Source organism: Sciurus carolinensis, chromosome 7 (genome assembly GCF_902686445.1).
Source record: "Sciurus carolinensis chromosome 7, mSciCar1.2, whole genome shotgun sequence".
NCBI lineage: Eukaryota > Metazoa > Chordata > Mammalia > Rodentia > Sciuridae > Sciurus > Sciurus carolinensis.
Window position 1 is genome coordinate 37,440,769 of NC_062219.1, and position 16,685 is coordinate 37,457,453.

At 38.4% G+C, this 16,685-nt stretch overlaps 1 pseudogene; it reads left to right on the forward strand.

The window, feature by feature from the left end:
* The window catches only part of LOC124989187 (inhibitor of nuclear factor kappa-B kinase subunit alpha-like), a 36,171-nt pseudogene that overhangs the window by 12,351 nt on the left and 7,135 nt on the right, over positions 1 to 16,685 (forward strand).

Genomic DNA, 16,685 nt, shown 5'->3' on the forward strand with positions numbered 1-16,685 from the left:
AGCAACAACAGGTGTTGGCGAGGATGTGGGGAGAAAGGTACACTCATACATTGCTGTTGGGGCTGCAAATTAGTGCAGCCACTCTGGAAAGCAGTGTGGAGATTCCTTAGAAACTTGGAATGGACCTACCATTTGACCCAGCTATCCCACTCCTTGGCCTATACTCAAAGGACTTAAAAGCAGCATACTACAGAGATACAGCCACATCAATGTTCATAGCTGCTGAATTCACAATAGCCAGATTGTGGAACCAAACTAGATGCCCTTCAATTGATGAATGGATAAAGAAACTGTGGTATATATATATATATATATACAATGGAATATTACTCAGTTATAAAGAATAATAAAATGATGGCATTGCAGGCAAATGGATGAAATTGGAGAATATCACGCTAAGTGAGATAAAGCCAATCTCAAAATCCAAAGGACAAATGATCTCCCTGATCAGTGGATGATGAACATAGTGGGGGGTGGGAAGTAGGTAAGAATGGAGGAAAGAGAACTGTAGAGAAGGAAAAGAAGGGTGGGGAGGGTGGGGGGGAAGGGAAAAAACTAACGGAATGAATCAAACACTATTATCCTATGTAAAAGTATGACTACACAAATGGTATGACTTACTTCATGTACAAACAGAGAAACAGTATGTATCCCATTTGTGTACAATAAAAATAATTTTTAAAAAAAATCATCCCAGGCTCAAAAAACAGAAAAGAAAAAAAAGAAAATAGTTGCTTTGAAAATCAGAGAAGGTTTAAGTTCAATGTTTAAGTTCAATTCCATGGAAGAATAGTGGAGCTTCTCATTGCCAGCAAGATGGTGCTGATGTACTTCCCAGGTTTAAAATCCTACCATGTGCAACTCAGAAGAAAATGGAACAGTGTCCCAGGTAAAAAGAATTTGGAGTGGAAGGGAGCATATTGCTTTGAGTAAACTAACCCAATAAAATGACTATGAACTGCTTATAAACAAAAATAAAGACATCATCAGTAGGAAAATAGACACTAATGTAAAAAATTCATTACAAAACAAATGTAAAAGTGTATTTTCTATTTAAACATATTAAAGCTTATATAATTTTGAAAATATTGAATTATAACCAAACAAAATCTTCTCCAACTGAAAAATTCTGTCCAAAATGGTAGTAGAAAGTGATTTTTATCATTGAACCAGAATGTGATGCACATTACAGATCAGCCTCTGAAGGATTACAGACAAAGTTCCCTCACCTCCTCAGGAGAGCCAAGCAGACACAAGCATTGCATGTATTTTCAGAGTAAACAACTGCTCCTCAGGAAAAACAGCAGGATACCACTATTTAACACATCGTTCATCCTAACTTTACCCAGGTAATTGGGTAACCATCTGTGTTGGCAAATTGACCTTGCCCAGAGAGAAAACAAACTCCTATTGTTTTGACAGAAGGTAGTTTTGCAACTTGGAGCCAAGTGACAGCTGAAGTCAAGCTCCTGACCTCACATGAGAACTGAAGATCCATGCTGCCCTTCCTTCATCTGCACATTTGAAAGCCATGCTTCCCAGGTTCTGAGATCCTCAGGACTGAGGAAAGGCCTATTGAGATACTATACATGCTCAAAGAGAGGAGAAGTACTTAGAATTACAAACTTTCTAAAGGAATATCCTGAGACAAAGGAGAAGAGGAAATTTCTTCCCCTATTTTTCAATAGGAATAATTAAGTCTCTTATTTTAAAATTTTATTTGTGTTCACAAAAATCTATAGAAAAGTTGAGAGAATTCAGTGCTACTTACACTTAGATATAATCCCATTAGCATTCTGGTATGTTTTCTTGTATCTTACATACGGGAATTTTTTTTGTTTCTTTTTTTTTTTTTTTTAAAATAGCTTCTACAACATAACATGACTTTATATATTTGATTTTTTTTCTCTTAACATTATCTATCCTATGTCATTATAAACATCACTTTTAGTGGCATTATTTTAATGGTATTATATTTTATTTTATAAAATAGATATCTAGGTAAATAGTGTATTTACTATTTTTCCTTTGGCAAGATTATCAAGACTAGTATTTCTGTATGAACAATTTAAAGTTCTTGATAAATGTTGAATTACTAAAACCTTAGATTTATAAATAACACCAAATGTTTTATCCAATAACTCTTTTTTCATCAAGGAATTTTATAGTTCTTATGATTTTTAAAGTAACTTTAAAAATTCCTTCTTTTTATTCCAATGAGAAAACTTAGAACATTGAAAACCATCTAGAAGTGTAAAAAAGAATATTCCTGTTGTTTTCCCCCTTTTTAAGGAGAGCCCTCCCTGGAAGAACAATGAGCCATCATTAATAACCCCATAGTCACTATCGAAGAGGAGAAATAACTGGCTGAGTCTCAAGTTGCCTTCAACCATACTTTATAGATTTAACAAACTCTTGTAATAACTTTATACCCACATAGAGAAACAGAATGTTCAACTTCATGTGAATATCTGAAAAATGGCTTTTTAAATAATTCAGCTGATTGTATTCCATATTTTCCTTCTTTTTCTCCAAGCTGTCAGGTTTGCCCTAGATATTTGCTAAATTCAAGAGACTCCATTGACCCAAGTAGTTTCTTATGTCCTGTGATTGATGGATTAAAAAAAAAAAATAGGTTCCTAAAATAAAGCACCTTTTCTCTTTTCCCATGCCATCCCCAGCTTGTCAGTTTTTTATAGCTGTTTGAAAGTTCCATTTAAAGTCATTCTGGTTTGATACATAGCCAGTACCCCATTAGGGTGAATTACGGTCATTCTGCAGAGACTCAAAGCTGCATCCTAATTTTTAAAGCTGATAGTACATAACAGTCAGCATTTGATCTAGTTCAGTATTGGCTTTCCAGAAGAAAGATGAAGATTATCCAATTTTTTTCTAAATATCAGAATATCACTCCCTTTTGTCACAACAGTTTTTTTAAAGAACCTCATTTGTTATTTGTAATTGACAACAACAACAAAAATAATCAGGCACCACCTTCTTATATTACTAATGAATGAATTAAATCTCAAACATGAGATAATTTAGAAATATTCATCACTGGATCAAATCCAATTCATCAAATGACAAATACTTTTTGTTCATATTGAATAGAAAGGATACTTGGCCAGGAGACAAAATATTTTGAGGAGACAAAATATAAGAACTATACATCATTTTCAAAGTTTTTAGCATGTGGATGGAGAAATAAGTACTTATACATAAATGGTAATTAATGTAAACAATAAATGGTGTTGTGGTTTGGATCTGGAATGTCCCCCAAAAGTTCATATGTTGAAGACTTGCCCCCCAATGCTTTTGGGAGTGATTAAATCAAAGTTCTAACCTCATAAGTGGATTAATCCATTTAATATGTTAATAATTTAAGTTGACTACTGAAGAAGAAGGTGGAAGTTTGTGGTAGGTAGGGCACAGTTGAGGGACGTCAGTCACTGACTATACAGCACATAAATGGCATTGTGATGTTCTCTTCAAAGGATTTGTCTAGCTCTGCCTCTGTGGCCTTGTCAGTTGCAGCCCAAGTGGTCTTTGTTGACTTATCTCCATTCCTGCAGTTTCCTAGGATGATGTCCCATGTTACTAGCATTTTTTTAATCTCAGGAATCTCCACTGCAACTCCAAGCTTTGCCCTTTCAGGGGTTACTTGCAGGGATTCTGACCCTGCTGCACTTTGCCTGGCCTCCCAGGCCTTCCTTTGAAATCTTGGTGGAAGCCTCCATGGCTCCTGAATTCCAGCATCCTGCATTTCTGAAGAGCCAGCACCATGTGGTTGATACCAAGGTCTGCCGCCATCTTGAACAGCAGCCAAGGCTCCAGAGACCCTGGCTGCAAGGGCCTTTAAGTACCTAGGGAGTTGAGCATGTTGAAAAAACTTCCTAGGTCCCCTTGTGCAAGAAAGGTGTCACACTGATCTCTTCTCAAGAGAATTTTCACTGTTACTCCCTTGAGCTTGAGATGGGTGTGATCATGCCATCTCCTGAGATGCCCTCAAGCCATCTTTCTTATTCTCTCTAGGCAAAATCTTTAGCATTTCTTTAGTGGTAGTAATGTCTTTAACCACTGCAACTTAGTCCTAGTTTCACTCCAATCTTTTAAGTTCATGTTTTTCAAATCTTTCTCCTCTGCTTTCTGCTCCTGATTATCACAATAAATTTGGCTAAAAGTTTCCAGCAGTATTCATGCCACTGCCTAAATGCTCGGCTGTCTGGAAATTTTCTCTGCCAGATTAAGAAGTCCATTGTTTTAAAATCAGCCTCACAGAAAGTCTCAGGACACAGGCAAGATGAAGATAACTTCTCAGTCAGAACATAACACAAATGGCCTCTAGATCAATTACTGATAGTGTCCTTCTTTTCCTCTAAGCCCTCTTGAGCCCTGTCTTCACTGTCGATGGTCCTTTTGACATTCTGATCTCCTGAGTTCCCACCAGAATCAGTCATTAAGCTCTGCTTACAACAATCCAAAGAATTTCCAGTTTGCATGACTAAGAATCTCAAAATTCCTCCAACTGATTCAAAAAACTCCAAAAATTTCTGAACCACATGGTCAGGTTAATCACAGTCACAACTCCTTTTCTGGTACCAATTTCTGTTTTAGTCGGCTTTTTCGCTGCTGTGACTAAAGGGCCCGAACAGATCAATTGTAGAGGAGGAAATGTTTATTTGGGGGCTCACTCTATATACAGAGGCTCCATTCCTCAGGGCTCCAGGTGAGACTGAACATCATGGTAGAAAAGCTGCTAACATGATGATCAGAAAGCAGAGAGAGAAAGACAGACTCATTCTCTAGATACAAAATACATAACCCACAGCCACACCCCCATGAACCACTTTCTCTAGCCACACCCCTGCTGCCTCCAGTTACCACTCAGTTAATTCCATCAGGGATTAACCCGCTGATAGGTGAAGGCTATAAACCAATTATTTCTCCTCCAAACCTTTTTTCATTGTCTCACACGTGAGTTTTTGGGCGACACCATAACATTTTAAGGGATATTAACTTTCAACTACTTCTTTTAGCAATACTCAGAAATTCAAAGAACCATTTTTTTTTTTTTTTTTGGATAAGAAACTTGAATTATTATGAGTGCTGATAAATTGTCCCTGTAATTAAGGGCCTTTGACTTTTCTAAGGAAGAGTCTTGCCTCTCAGGAATCTTAAGATGTCCAAGAAACTGGGAAGAAGCATGACCAGAAGAATGAAATGATACAACATTAACAGTTGGCTTATTGAGGTAGGATTCTAAGACCTACCAAAGTGGTCACCCAAATCAGAGTTGAAATCATGATCTTCCATCTTGCTGAGACAACATGATAAAGGCCTACCCCTTTTATGTTTTTGCCTAAAGAATTGAGCCAAATGCAATGGCAAATACCTATAAACCAAATGACCTGGGAGACTGAGGCAGGAAGATCTCAAGTTCATGGTCAGCCTCAGCAACTTAGTAAGATCCTGTCTCAAAACAAGAAAATAAAAAGGCTGGGGATGTAGTTCAGAGGTAAAGTTTTCCTGGGTTCAAACTCCACTAAAAAAAAAGAAAGAAAGAAAGAAAAAGAAAAAACAACTTGTACTCTATTCTTAAATTCTCTATCAGTAAGCATGAGGAGAACCTACTAATGTGAAGGAATTGGTGAAATTACTCTTATGAATACTCTTTCCATTACTTTTATTGCAATATACGGAAGGAAAACATAAAAGAATGAATAAGGTTAATTAACACTCTGAAAATGTTTTCGATCCTTAAATAATTGGAGAGAAACACTGAAGCAACATGATAGAAAAATTCCCTTTAAGTTATTGCCTTCTTTCCAATCTGATTCCATATTTCTTGATATTTTAAGCACATGCAAGATTTATTTTTTCATGTGTGGATCTTGACTAGTTTGGTATAATTGATACCCACATCCTAGTTTATTTTGTGCTCTTTTTTTTCAGCAGAATACCAAAGATTAGGTAATTTTTCTTCCAATACAGGAATTTATTAGTACTATAAACGTTTTCCTAGTAGTATACCATTTTCTTTTCTTTTCTTTTGGGGGTGGGGAGCAGGGGTTGTAAGCATTTTCATTTCTCTGGTTGTACACAATGTAGAGTCACACCATTTGTGTAATCATACATGTACATAGGGTAATGATGTTTGTCTCATTCCCTTATCTTTCCTTCTCCCCACCACCTTCCTACCCCTCAATTCCCTCTACACAATCCAATGTTCCTCCATTCTTCCCTCACCCTCTCCACCCTCCAGTTATGTATCATAATCTACTTATCAGAGAAAACATTCAACATTTGTTTTTTGGGGATTGGCTTATTTCACTTAGCATGACATTCTCCAACTCCATTAATTTACCTGCAAATAATTTTATTCTTCTTTATGGCTGAATAATATTTATTGTGTATATATGCCACAGTTTCTTTATCCATTCATCTATTGAAGAGCATCTAGCTTGGTTCCACAATCTAGTTATTGTGAATAGAGCTGTGATAAACATTGATGTGACTGTGTTACTGTAGTATGTTGATTTTAAGTCCTTTGGGTATGAACTGAGGAGTGGGATAACTGGGTCAAATGGTAGGTCCATTCCAAGTTTTCTGAGGAATCTCCATAATGCTTTCCAGAGTGGCTGCACCAACTTACATCTCCACCAGCAATGTATGAGTGTACTTTTTTCCCCACACCCTTGCCAATACCTATTATTGCTTGTATTCTTGATAATAGCCATTCTAATTGGAGTGAGATGATATCGTAGGGTGGTTTTGATTTGCATTTCTCTAATTACTAGAGATGTTGAACACTTTTTCCATATATTTGTTGATCACTTGTATAGTCTTCTGTGAAGTGTCTGCCCAGTTCCTTAACCCATATATTGATTGGGTTCTTTGTATTTTTGGTGTAATTTTTTTTTAAGTTCTTTAAAAATTTTGGAGATTAGTGCTCTATCTGAAGTCCATTTGGAAAGGATTTTCTCCCACTCTGTAGGCTCTCTTTTCACATTACTGATTGTTTCCTTTGATGAGAAAAAGTTTTTTGGTTTTAATCCATCATCCCATTTATTGATTCTTGCTTTGATTTCTTGCACTCTAGGAGTCTTGTTAAGGAAGTCTGGTCCTAAACCAACATGATGAAGATTTTGCCTATTTTTCTTCTATTTGGTGCAGGGTCTCTGATCTAATTCCTAGATCCTTGATCTATTTTGAGTTGAGTTTTGTACAGGGTGAGAGGTAGGGGTTTAATTTCACTTTACTGCATATGGATTTCCAGTTTTCCCAGCACCATTTGTTGAACAGGCTATCTTTTCTCCATTGCATGTTTTTAGCACCTTTGTCTAGTACGAGGTAACTATATGTAGGTGTGTTTGTCTCTGTATCTTCTATTCTCTACCATTGGTCTACCTGTCTATTTTGATGCCAGCACCATGCCATTTTTGTTACTATTGCTCTGTAGTATAGTTTAAGGTCTGATACTGTGATACCTCCTGCTTTGCTCTTCCTGCTAAGGATTGCTTTGGTTATTCTGGGTCTCTTATTCTTCCAAATGAATTTCATAATTGCTTTCTCCATTTCTATGAGTTATGTCATTGGAATTTTACTTAGGAATGCATTGAATCTGTATAGCGCTTTTGGTAGTATGACCATTTTGATAATATTAATTATGGATTCAAGAACATGAGACATCTTTCCATCTTCTAAGGTTTTCTTTAATTTCTTTTAGTGTTCTGTAGTTTTCATTGTAAAGATCTTTCACCTCCTTTGTTAGATTGATTCCCAAGTTGTTTTTTTTTTTTTTTTTTGAGACTCTTGTGAATGGGGCTGTATTTCTAATTTCTCTTCCAGAGAATTCATCTCTTATATATAGAAACACATTTGATTTATGAGTATTCTCATATCATGCTACTTTTCTGAATTTATTTATTAGTTCTAGAAATTTTCTGTTGGAGTTTTTGGTTCTCTAAATATAGAATCATGTTGTGGGCAAATAGTGATTGACTTCTTCTTTTCCTATTTGTAACCCTTTAATTTATTTGGTCTGTCTAATTGCTCTGGCTAGCGTTTCAAGGATGATTTTGAATAGAAGTGGTGAAAGAGGGCATTCCTGTCTTGTTCCAGTTTGTAGAGGGAATGTTTTCAGTTTTTCTCCATTTTGAATGTTGTTGGTCATGGGCTTACATAGATAACATTTACAATGTTGAGGTATGTTCCTACTATTCTTATTTTTTCTAGTATTTTGAACATGAAGTGGTGCTGCATTTTATCAAGTGCTTTTATGGGAGATTAGTTCATTTTAAAATAATAAAAGTTTACTTCTCATAGATCTGGAGGCTGGAAAGTTTAATATCGAGGTGGCATTTTCTGGCGAGGACCTGCGTGCTACATTGTTCTAGCAAGAAGGTGGAAGGTAGAAAGGCAAAAGAGGGTGAAAGCAAGGGAGAGAGGGGATGGAGGGGGTCAAACTCACCTTTTTATCAAGGACATATAGCTGAGATAACTATCCCAGTCTTGTAATCAGAGTCCTCATAACTTAATGATCCTTTAAGGTCCCCCCTCTCAAGACATGGGCTTTAGAGAACATATTCGAGCCATAGCATCCTGGGTTGTGATTGTAATTTCTATGGTACCACTTAACTCCCATTATTAAAAGACAGGAATCACTGTACCAACTCAACCTGCATTTATTGAGCTCCTGTGTACAATATCATCCTTCGCCTTCAAGTATTAAAACTGGTTATAGAGAAAAACTATATATGCTTTAAATCATTTCTGAAGTTAGCAGGTCAGTAACCATATAACAATTTGAAATATCATAAATTAAATGCATATAGTGTACAATTTATGATGGTTTGATTTGCAATTTTTGATGTTCTGATGATGCCAAAGTATACTCATTCAGGAAGGTACTTTCCACTTCCAGGATAATATTCATAAGGTATTCAAAGTTAATTGTAAAACAGATTTGGGGTTAGATTAATTCTTCCAATTGTAGGCTAATGTGAGTGTTCTGAGCATGTTCAAGGAGACTAAACTAGGCTAAGCTATTTGGTAGGTTAAGTGGATTGATTAAATGCATTTTGGGTTCATGATATTTTTAATTTACAATGGGTTTATTGGCATGTAACCTCATTATAAGTCAAAAGGCATCCACACACATAAGATATGAACAGAGTGGAAATGACATACTAGACAAAATGAATAATAATATTTCTGATCACAGATTATGGCTTGTAGCCAGCAGATAGAGATTTTGCAAGATCCTGGGTTTTGCTGTGTTCCATTCTATGACCTAGAAGAAACAGATCATCTCTCATTAGTCTGAATAAAATTCTGGTGATACGACAAGCCCTTGGGAAAAGAAAAGGTAGCATTCAATACAGAAAGCAAAAATACTCACGTGTATGAACTTCCTCTAGATTTAATGACATGATAAGATTAATATCTTCTTTTTAACAAACCAAAATATTCAAAGAGGTGCTGTGTGCCCATTCATCAGGGAAAAAATACTTCATTCATTTCATTTTAAAAAAATATTTATTGAGCTCTTTTATTGTGCCAGGCACTGTTCTGGGTCTTAGTAGATACAATGTTGAGCAAAACAGATCAAATCCTTTTCCTCACAAGCTTACATTCTAGTGGAAGAAGAAATTGAAAACAAATACATAGAACTGGGCATGGTGGCACACATCAGTAATCCCAGCAACTCAGAGGCTGAGGTTGGATGATCGCAAGTTCAAGTTAGCCTGTGCTACATTGAGAGACTCTGTGTATTAGTCAGGGTTCTCTAGAGAAACAGAATGAACAGGAAGTATGATTATAAAAAGGGGCTTTATTAGATTGACTTACATGACCAGAAGCTGGATAGTCCACAATAGCAGTCTGTAGGCTGGAGAATTGGAAAAACCAGTAACTGTGCAGTCCAAGAGGCAGAAGCTCCAGAACAAGAGGGATCAACAGTGCTACCCTAGTTCAAGACCAAGGCTTCTGGAAACTACCTGGAGAATCACTGGCAAAGTCCACTTTTGGAAGACTGAAGAAGCAAGAGTCCAATATCCTCAGATGATCAAAGCAGCAATCAAGAACCCATTCAAGAAGAGCCAAGCTTGCATCTACATCTGCTTCCCTGTTATTCCAACTTTTGTTCCATCTAAGCCACCATCCTACTGGGCGTTGTGGCCCACACTTAGGAGGGTCTCCACTTCAGTTCCTATCCCACATTCTAATCATTCTTAGACACCCACAAGCCTCTTAATCATTGGCCTCTCTTGATCCAATCAAGTTGACAATTCAAATTAGCCATTACACTCTGTCTCAAATAAGTCAATAAAGATGGATAGATATAGAGAGAGGGTTGATTAAAGTTGGGCTGGGGTGTAGCTTAGTGGCAGAGCACAAGCTTAGTTATGCACAAGGAAACAAGTACATCCATAAAAGGTAAAGGATGTTAGAAAAAGAAAGGGAAAGAGGATAGGATATGCTGGCATGGGATTTAATTTAAATAGAGTGAGTATTGAGGCCTCATTGAGAAGAGGTATTTGAATAAAGATCAGAAAAGGGTGAGGGAGTAGCCTTAATAGGAATCTGGAAAAAGTGTTCTAGGCAGAGGGAATAACAAGTGCAAATGTCCCAAGGCAGCAGTGAGCATAGTGTGCTTGAAGCATTGTGCAGATGCCAGTGTGGCTAGAGAAGAGTTGAGTAAAAGGCAATGAAATAGAGAGCCTAGAAGGGCAACAGGTCAGTTTGCACAGGGACTTCTGTAGTTTTAGGACTTAGGCTTTCACTCTGAACAAAAGAGAGAGCTTTGGCAGGGCCACAACCTTATACACGTTCTATAGAGTCTTTCTGACCGCTGTGTTGAGAATTAAAAACAAAAATCTACACTTAAAATTCTTAATCCTTGCTTGAGCATGTGGCTGAAAAGCGTTGATAAAATTTGGAACTGACACATCCATCCTCTGTCACCTTGTCACCTTCTGACCAGTGGTACACAGAGGGGCCAGCTGGTCAGGATTCGGTGCTTCCGTTCCACACTGGAGAATGACAGGAAGGGGTAGGCAGCAAAAGCTTATCAGTGGCAGGTGCAGATTGAACTATTTCTCTCTCCTCCTACTACTACTAAGGTGAAAATTAGCTTCATCTGAAGAACAAATAAATAGCATTTTCACTAATAAAAAAATGAGGTTTCCTCCTTTCAATTACTTTCCCTAGGTATTGTAGTACATAGTCATCAAAATAAAATGCAAAATTCCAAACCTGACATCTAAGGCTGCCTCAGCAGAGCCTTGTTCTTTCCCAAATTCTTTTTTGTTGTTGTTGCAAAACAATCATGGACTTCAGCCAAACCGAACTGCTATTTTCTACTCTTATGCTCATGCTGTTTGCTCCACCTAAAAGGTTTCCTAACTCCCATTTCTCTGGGTCTAAAATGATACAAAAGAAGCCATAAAATAAAGGTAAAAGAGTGAGAACTTAGAACCAGAGGCCCTGGGCTACTGATTGTTAAACTTCAGTCACATCTTTAAAACTTTCTCATTCTGTTTTCTTGTAAGCTATTACCTACTTCATGGAGTTTGTTGTACGTCAAATTGATAAGATGTGTGAAAGTGCTTATAGAGAATAAAAGATATAATATGAATTTATTTAGTCAATAAATATCTATTTCATTAAATGGGAGAAGGTTGAGAAATATCATGGAGAAAATGTGGAGCTTGGGACAAGTGGACCAAAAGAGACTCATAATGCCCTATGTCAAATATCTTCACAACAACCAAATTATAAAATATATGTAAAACTATAGTTTGTATATAACTGAAAGCCTGTGAAATACCAAATCTGACTGAATTCAATGACTATTACTTATATTTGGGTGTTCAATTTATAGGTGATATGATGAGTAATAAAATAAAGGCAAAAATAACATGTTTCATTACACAAAATTTATTTTCCATTCCTTCCTTTTTCATGTCTTCTGTGATATGCCACAAGTATACAAGTATACACAGATTTTTGAAGACTCACTACCAAAAATGTCAAAAGGAATATAAGATATTTTATTAACAACTTTTGTATTGATCACTTACTGATATGATAATATTTGGGTATGATAGATTAAGGAAAATATATTGTTAACATTTTAAATGTATGTAGTACACATTGACTTTCAAATATTTTAGATAAAGCTAGGCAGTGAGAAGTGTAAAGCAAACTTGAGGTGTCACCTCTCCTCATTCTACTTCTGAGGCAGGGAATGTGATAGAACCACAGAAGGAACAGTTGTGTCAGAACAATTGAAGATCACCATTGGCTATGGTGTGCCTTAATTTCTCCCTAGCTATGGAGAGTCACTGTGAGGTTGATTGTTAGATTGTGCAGGATAAGAATTGGGGAGTATTACAAATTCAAATTGGCTCCATGCATAGGAAAGGTATGTAGCTCCTGGAACAGGGTGTGATCTCCAGGACCCCAGAAATCTCCACCAGAAAAATCTCTCCTTCCTCACCGAACTTTGAAATACTGGAAAGAATTTCTAAACTAGTCATAGGAGGTAAGAGTCAACATTCAAACCACCACCCATAAAATTGTATTTCATGTTTTATAAACATTGATGAGAATATTTGTAAAATGAGGGACATTGGAGCTCCCAGGAACAATTGAAAACAAGTTGTAAATGACCCTAGTCGATCAGCTAGACCTTCTATCTTTAAGTATGACTTAAGCATGAAGTATTGTCTGGTTAGTTCAACTGAAGTAGCAAAATAAGAAAAGTTTAGCTTAAAACTTCTTAAATCTTATTTTTTAATGTGTGGAAGAAAACTCTGGCTATGTGGGCACAGGGTTAGTGCTGGGATTGGTTGGTCCCCAGGACAGGTCAAGTATTGGGTCTATGTGGGTCTTTACCTTTGGAGCAGCTGGGGAGCAGGGTGAGTCAGGGTCAAAGCCTGCTGCTCTGCTCAGTCTTGGAGCACAGCAAGGTAGCACTGAGTGCAGAGAAGGAAAAACAGGAACCTGAGGGGAAAAGGCAGAAAACTATTTCTCAGTCTACTTGGTCTCCCCTTCCTCCCCTTCCACAGTCTGTCTGCCTGTCTCTCTCTCTCTCTCTCTCTCTCTCTTTCTCTCTCTCTCTCTCTCACACACACACACACACACACACACACACACAGTGCTGTTTCATCCACAGGGATAAGCAGGTGAAGACCACCGATGTCTGTAAGAAAGTGGTAATGCAACAACTGAATGAAAAGCGCAAATCCTCAGACTGGCTAGTCCACTAGGAACATTGAAAGCAGAGGCAGAGATGGTCAGGGACAAGTCACAGGCCAGCTCAGAGGCCATGAGGCCAGTAGCTAAAGATGTACCAGATACAGAACAAAAAAAAAAAAAAAAAAAAAAAGGACTCTTTAAGAGACTTGTTGTCTGGACTGGTGGGTCGGGGGGACAATGAATAATATAACTGTTCTTCTGACAGGGAGGACACCTTTCCTGAGGTATTGAATTTTGTGCATAGCTCTAGGCAGGGAGAGAAAACATTGAGAGGAAAATGATCAGTCAGGAGTTTTAAGAATCTCATCCCAACTAGGGTTCAATGTAACAAAACTTTAATATTGATCTCAGGGTTCAAATAGATGTTATTTAGGAAAAACAGGAGGAACCGGCCTTGGGTCAGCGCTGGAGTCTGAGGCCTCTTGCTCTTGGGCTCCGTGGAGCGACCCTCGGGGCTGCGGCTGGGCACTGGCAGACCCTGGGAGATGCGGGAGTGGCTTGGCACCCGTGGCTTCAGAAATATTTGTCTGTACCTGCATAGGGAACTTGATCCCCAAATAGCAATTAACTCCTGTCGCCTCGAGCTAAGTACCAAAAGCAGAGAATGGGGGTGCCACGAAATACAGGTCATGAAGAAGTTGAATCATGCCAATGTTGTAAAGGCCGGTGACGTTCCTGAGGAACTGAATATTTTAATAAAAGATGTGCCTCTTCTAGCAATGGAACACTGTTCTGGAGGAGATATTCGGAAGCTGCTCAACAAATCTGAAAATTGTTGCAGACTTAAAGAAAGGCAAATACTTTCTTTACTGAATGATGTAGGGTCTGGGATTTCATATTTGCATGAAAACAAAATTATACATCGAGATCTAAAACCTGAAAATATAGTTCTTCAGGGTGTTGGTGGAACGATAATGCATAAAATAATTGCTCTAGGATATGCCGAAGATGTTGATCAAGGAAGTCTCTGTACATCTTTTGTGGGAACACTGCAGTAACTGGTCCTAGAGCTCTTTGAAAATAAACTTTACACAGCCACCATTGATTATTGGAGCTCTGGGACCATGGTATTTGAAGGTATTACTGGATATAGGCCTTTTTTGCATTATCTGCAACTATTTACCTAGCATGTGAAGAGATGACAGGAGAAGTTCACTTTAGTAGCCATTTACCTCAACCAAATAGCCTTTGTAGTTTAATAGTGCAGTCATAGAAAACTGGTACAGTTGAAGTTGAATTGGCACCCACAGCAGAGAGGGGGACCTGTTGATCTTACTTTGAAGCAACCAAGATGTTTTATATTAATGGATCACATTCTGAATTTGGAGATAGTACACATCCTAAATATGACTTCTGCAAAAATCATTTCTTTTCTGTTACCACCTGATGAAAGTCTTCATTCACTACAGTCTCATACTGAACATGAAACTGGGATAAATACTTGTTCTCAAGAACTTCTTTCAGAGACAGAAATTTCTCTGGATCCTCAGAAACCAGCCTCTCAATGTGTTCTAGATGGAATTAGAGGCTGTAATAGCTATATGGTTTATTTGTTTGATAAAAGTAAAACTGTATATGAAGGGTCGTCATTTGCTTCCAGAAGTTTATCAGATTGTGTAAATTATATTATACAAAACAGTAAAATACAACTTCCAATTATACAGCTATGTAAAGTATGGACTGAAGCAGTGTACTATGTGTCTGGGCTAAAAGAAGACTATAGCAGGCTCTTTCAGGGACAAAGAGTGGCAATGTTAAGTCTTCTTAGATATAATGCTAACTTGACAAAAATGAAGAACACTTTGATCTCAGCATCACAGCAACTGAAAGCTAAATTGGAGTTTTTTCACAAAAGCATTCAGCTTAACTTGGAGAGATATAGTGAACAGATGACTTATGGGATATCTTCGGAAAAAATGCTAAAAGCAAAGAAAGAAATGGAAGAAAAGACCATTCACTGTCGGGGTTCCCGGGACCCCCAGCCTTGAGCACGGTCAAGATGGCGCCTGGCGCTGAGCCAAAAGCGGCCAGCTATACAGTAAACAACCAGCGAATTCCAATGATTGGCTAGTTAACGATGTGATTAGAGCATGCCCCCCTCGTGTACCTATTCTATGCCTGCGGCTGTCCGCACGTTTACCTCGTGTGCTCTCCCCTGATTGGTTGAAGTGTATATAAGCTTGGTGGGTGGGGGAGTAAGGGGCTGCTGAAGCGGAAGCTGGGAGTAAGAAGAAGCTGAGAGAAGAAGAAGCTGAGAGTAGGAGAAGAAGCGAGGAAGAAGAGTGCGAGCGAGGACGTGAGCCGAGCGGGAGAAGCGGAGCGGCCGAAGCAGGTGTGAGCCGAGCGGGAGGAGCGGAGCGACCGGAGCAGGCGAGAGTTAAGCAGAGGGAAAGAGAGCGAGAGAAAGAAAAGAGAGAAAGGGATTAGAAAAGAGGGAAAGAAAGGAAGACTGTGCACAATAAACTTCCAAAGCTTCAGACGTTTGTCGTGTCTCTCTCTGCGGCCAGAGGGAACGCGATAACTGGTGCTGAAACCCGGGAAGATGAAAATTTTATAAAGAAGACAAGGTAAGATATCTTAAAAAATTTTTAATAAGTTAAACCGGTTATAAAAAAGTTAAAGGGTATCAGGATACGCCATCAGCGGTCCTGGGGATACGCGGAATGCGATCCAGTTAAAGGGTATCAGGATACGCCATCAGCGGTCCTGGGGATACGCGGAATGCGGTCCAGTTAAAGGGTAACAGGATACGCCAACAGCGGTCCTGGGGGCACGCGGGATGCGGCCCGATTAAAATAAAAATAAGGACACACCGAAGGTGGTCCGGTATCGGGATACGCCAGCAGCGGTCCTGACGCGTGGAACGCGGTTCAATTAAAAGTGAAAGTAGAAACACGCTTGAAGCGGTCCAATTAGGGTATAGGTAGCACGTGAAAAGCCGCTATAAAAATTTTAATGCACATTTGATAGATAGTTTTCCTTTCAGTAATCTCGTTGCTCCTGGCAGCTAGGCCACTGTTTGTTATTGTAACTGCCATAACTGAAGCTATTCAAATTAGTAACAATGGGGTTTGAAACGTCTAAATTCAGAATGCAGCAACCCCTCAGGGAGCTATTAAAAAACCATGGGACGCCATTAAAGGAAAAAACAGCTAAAGTATTTCTCGATACTGTGGAAAGAGTTTCCCCTTGGTTTTTGGATGAGGGCCTTTTGAATACCCTACAGTGGGAACAGCTGGGGGAGGACCTTCATATAGCGGATAGGCAAAACCCTTTGCCAGTAGGCACTATGGCTATTTGGTCTCTTATTAAATCCTGTCTGCGAGATAAAAACAAAAAACCTTCACTCACCGAGCCTTTAGCTGAGGGAAGACAGGTTTTGGAAGAAATAAAAGAGGAACGCTCATATCTTTCCCAAAATT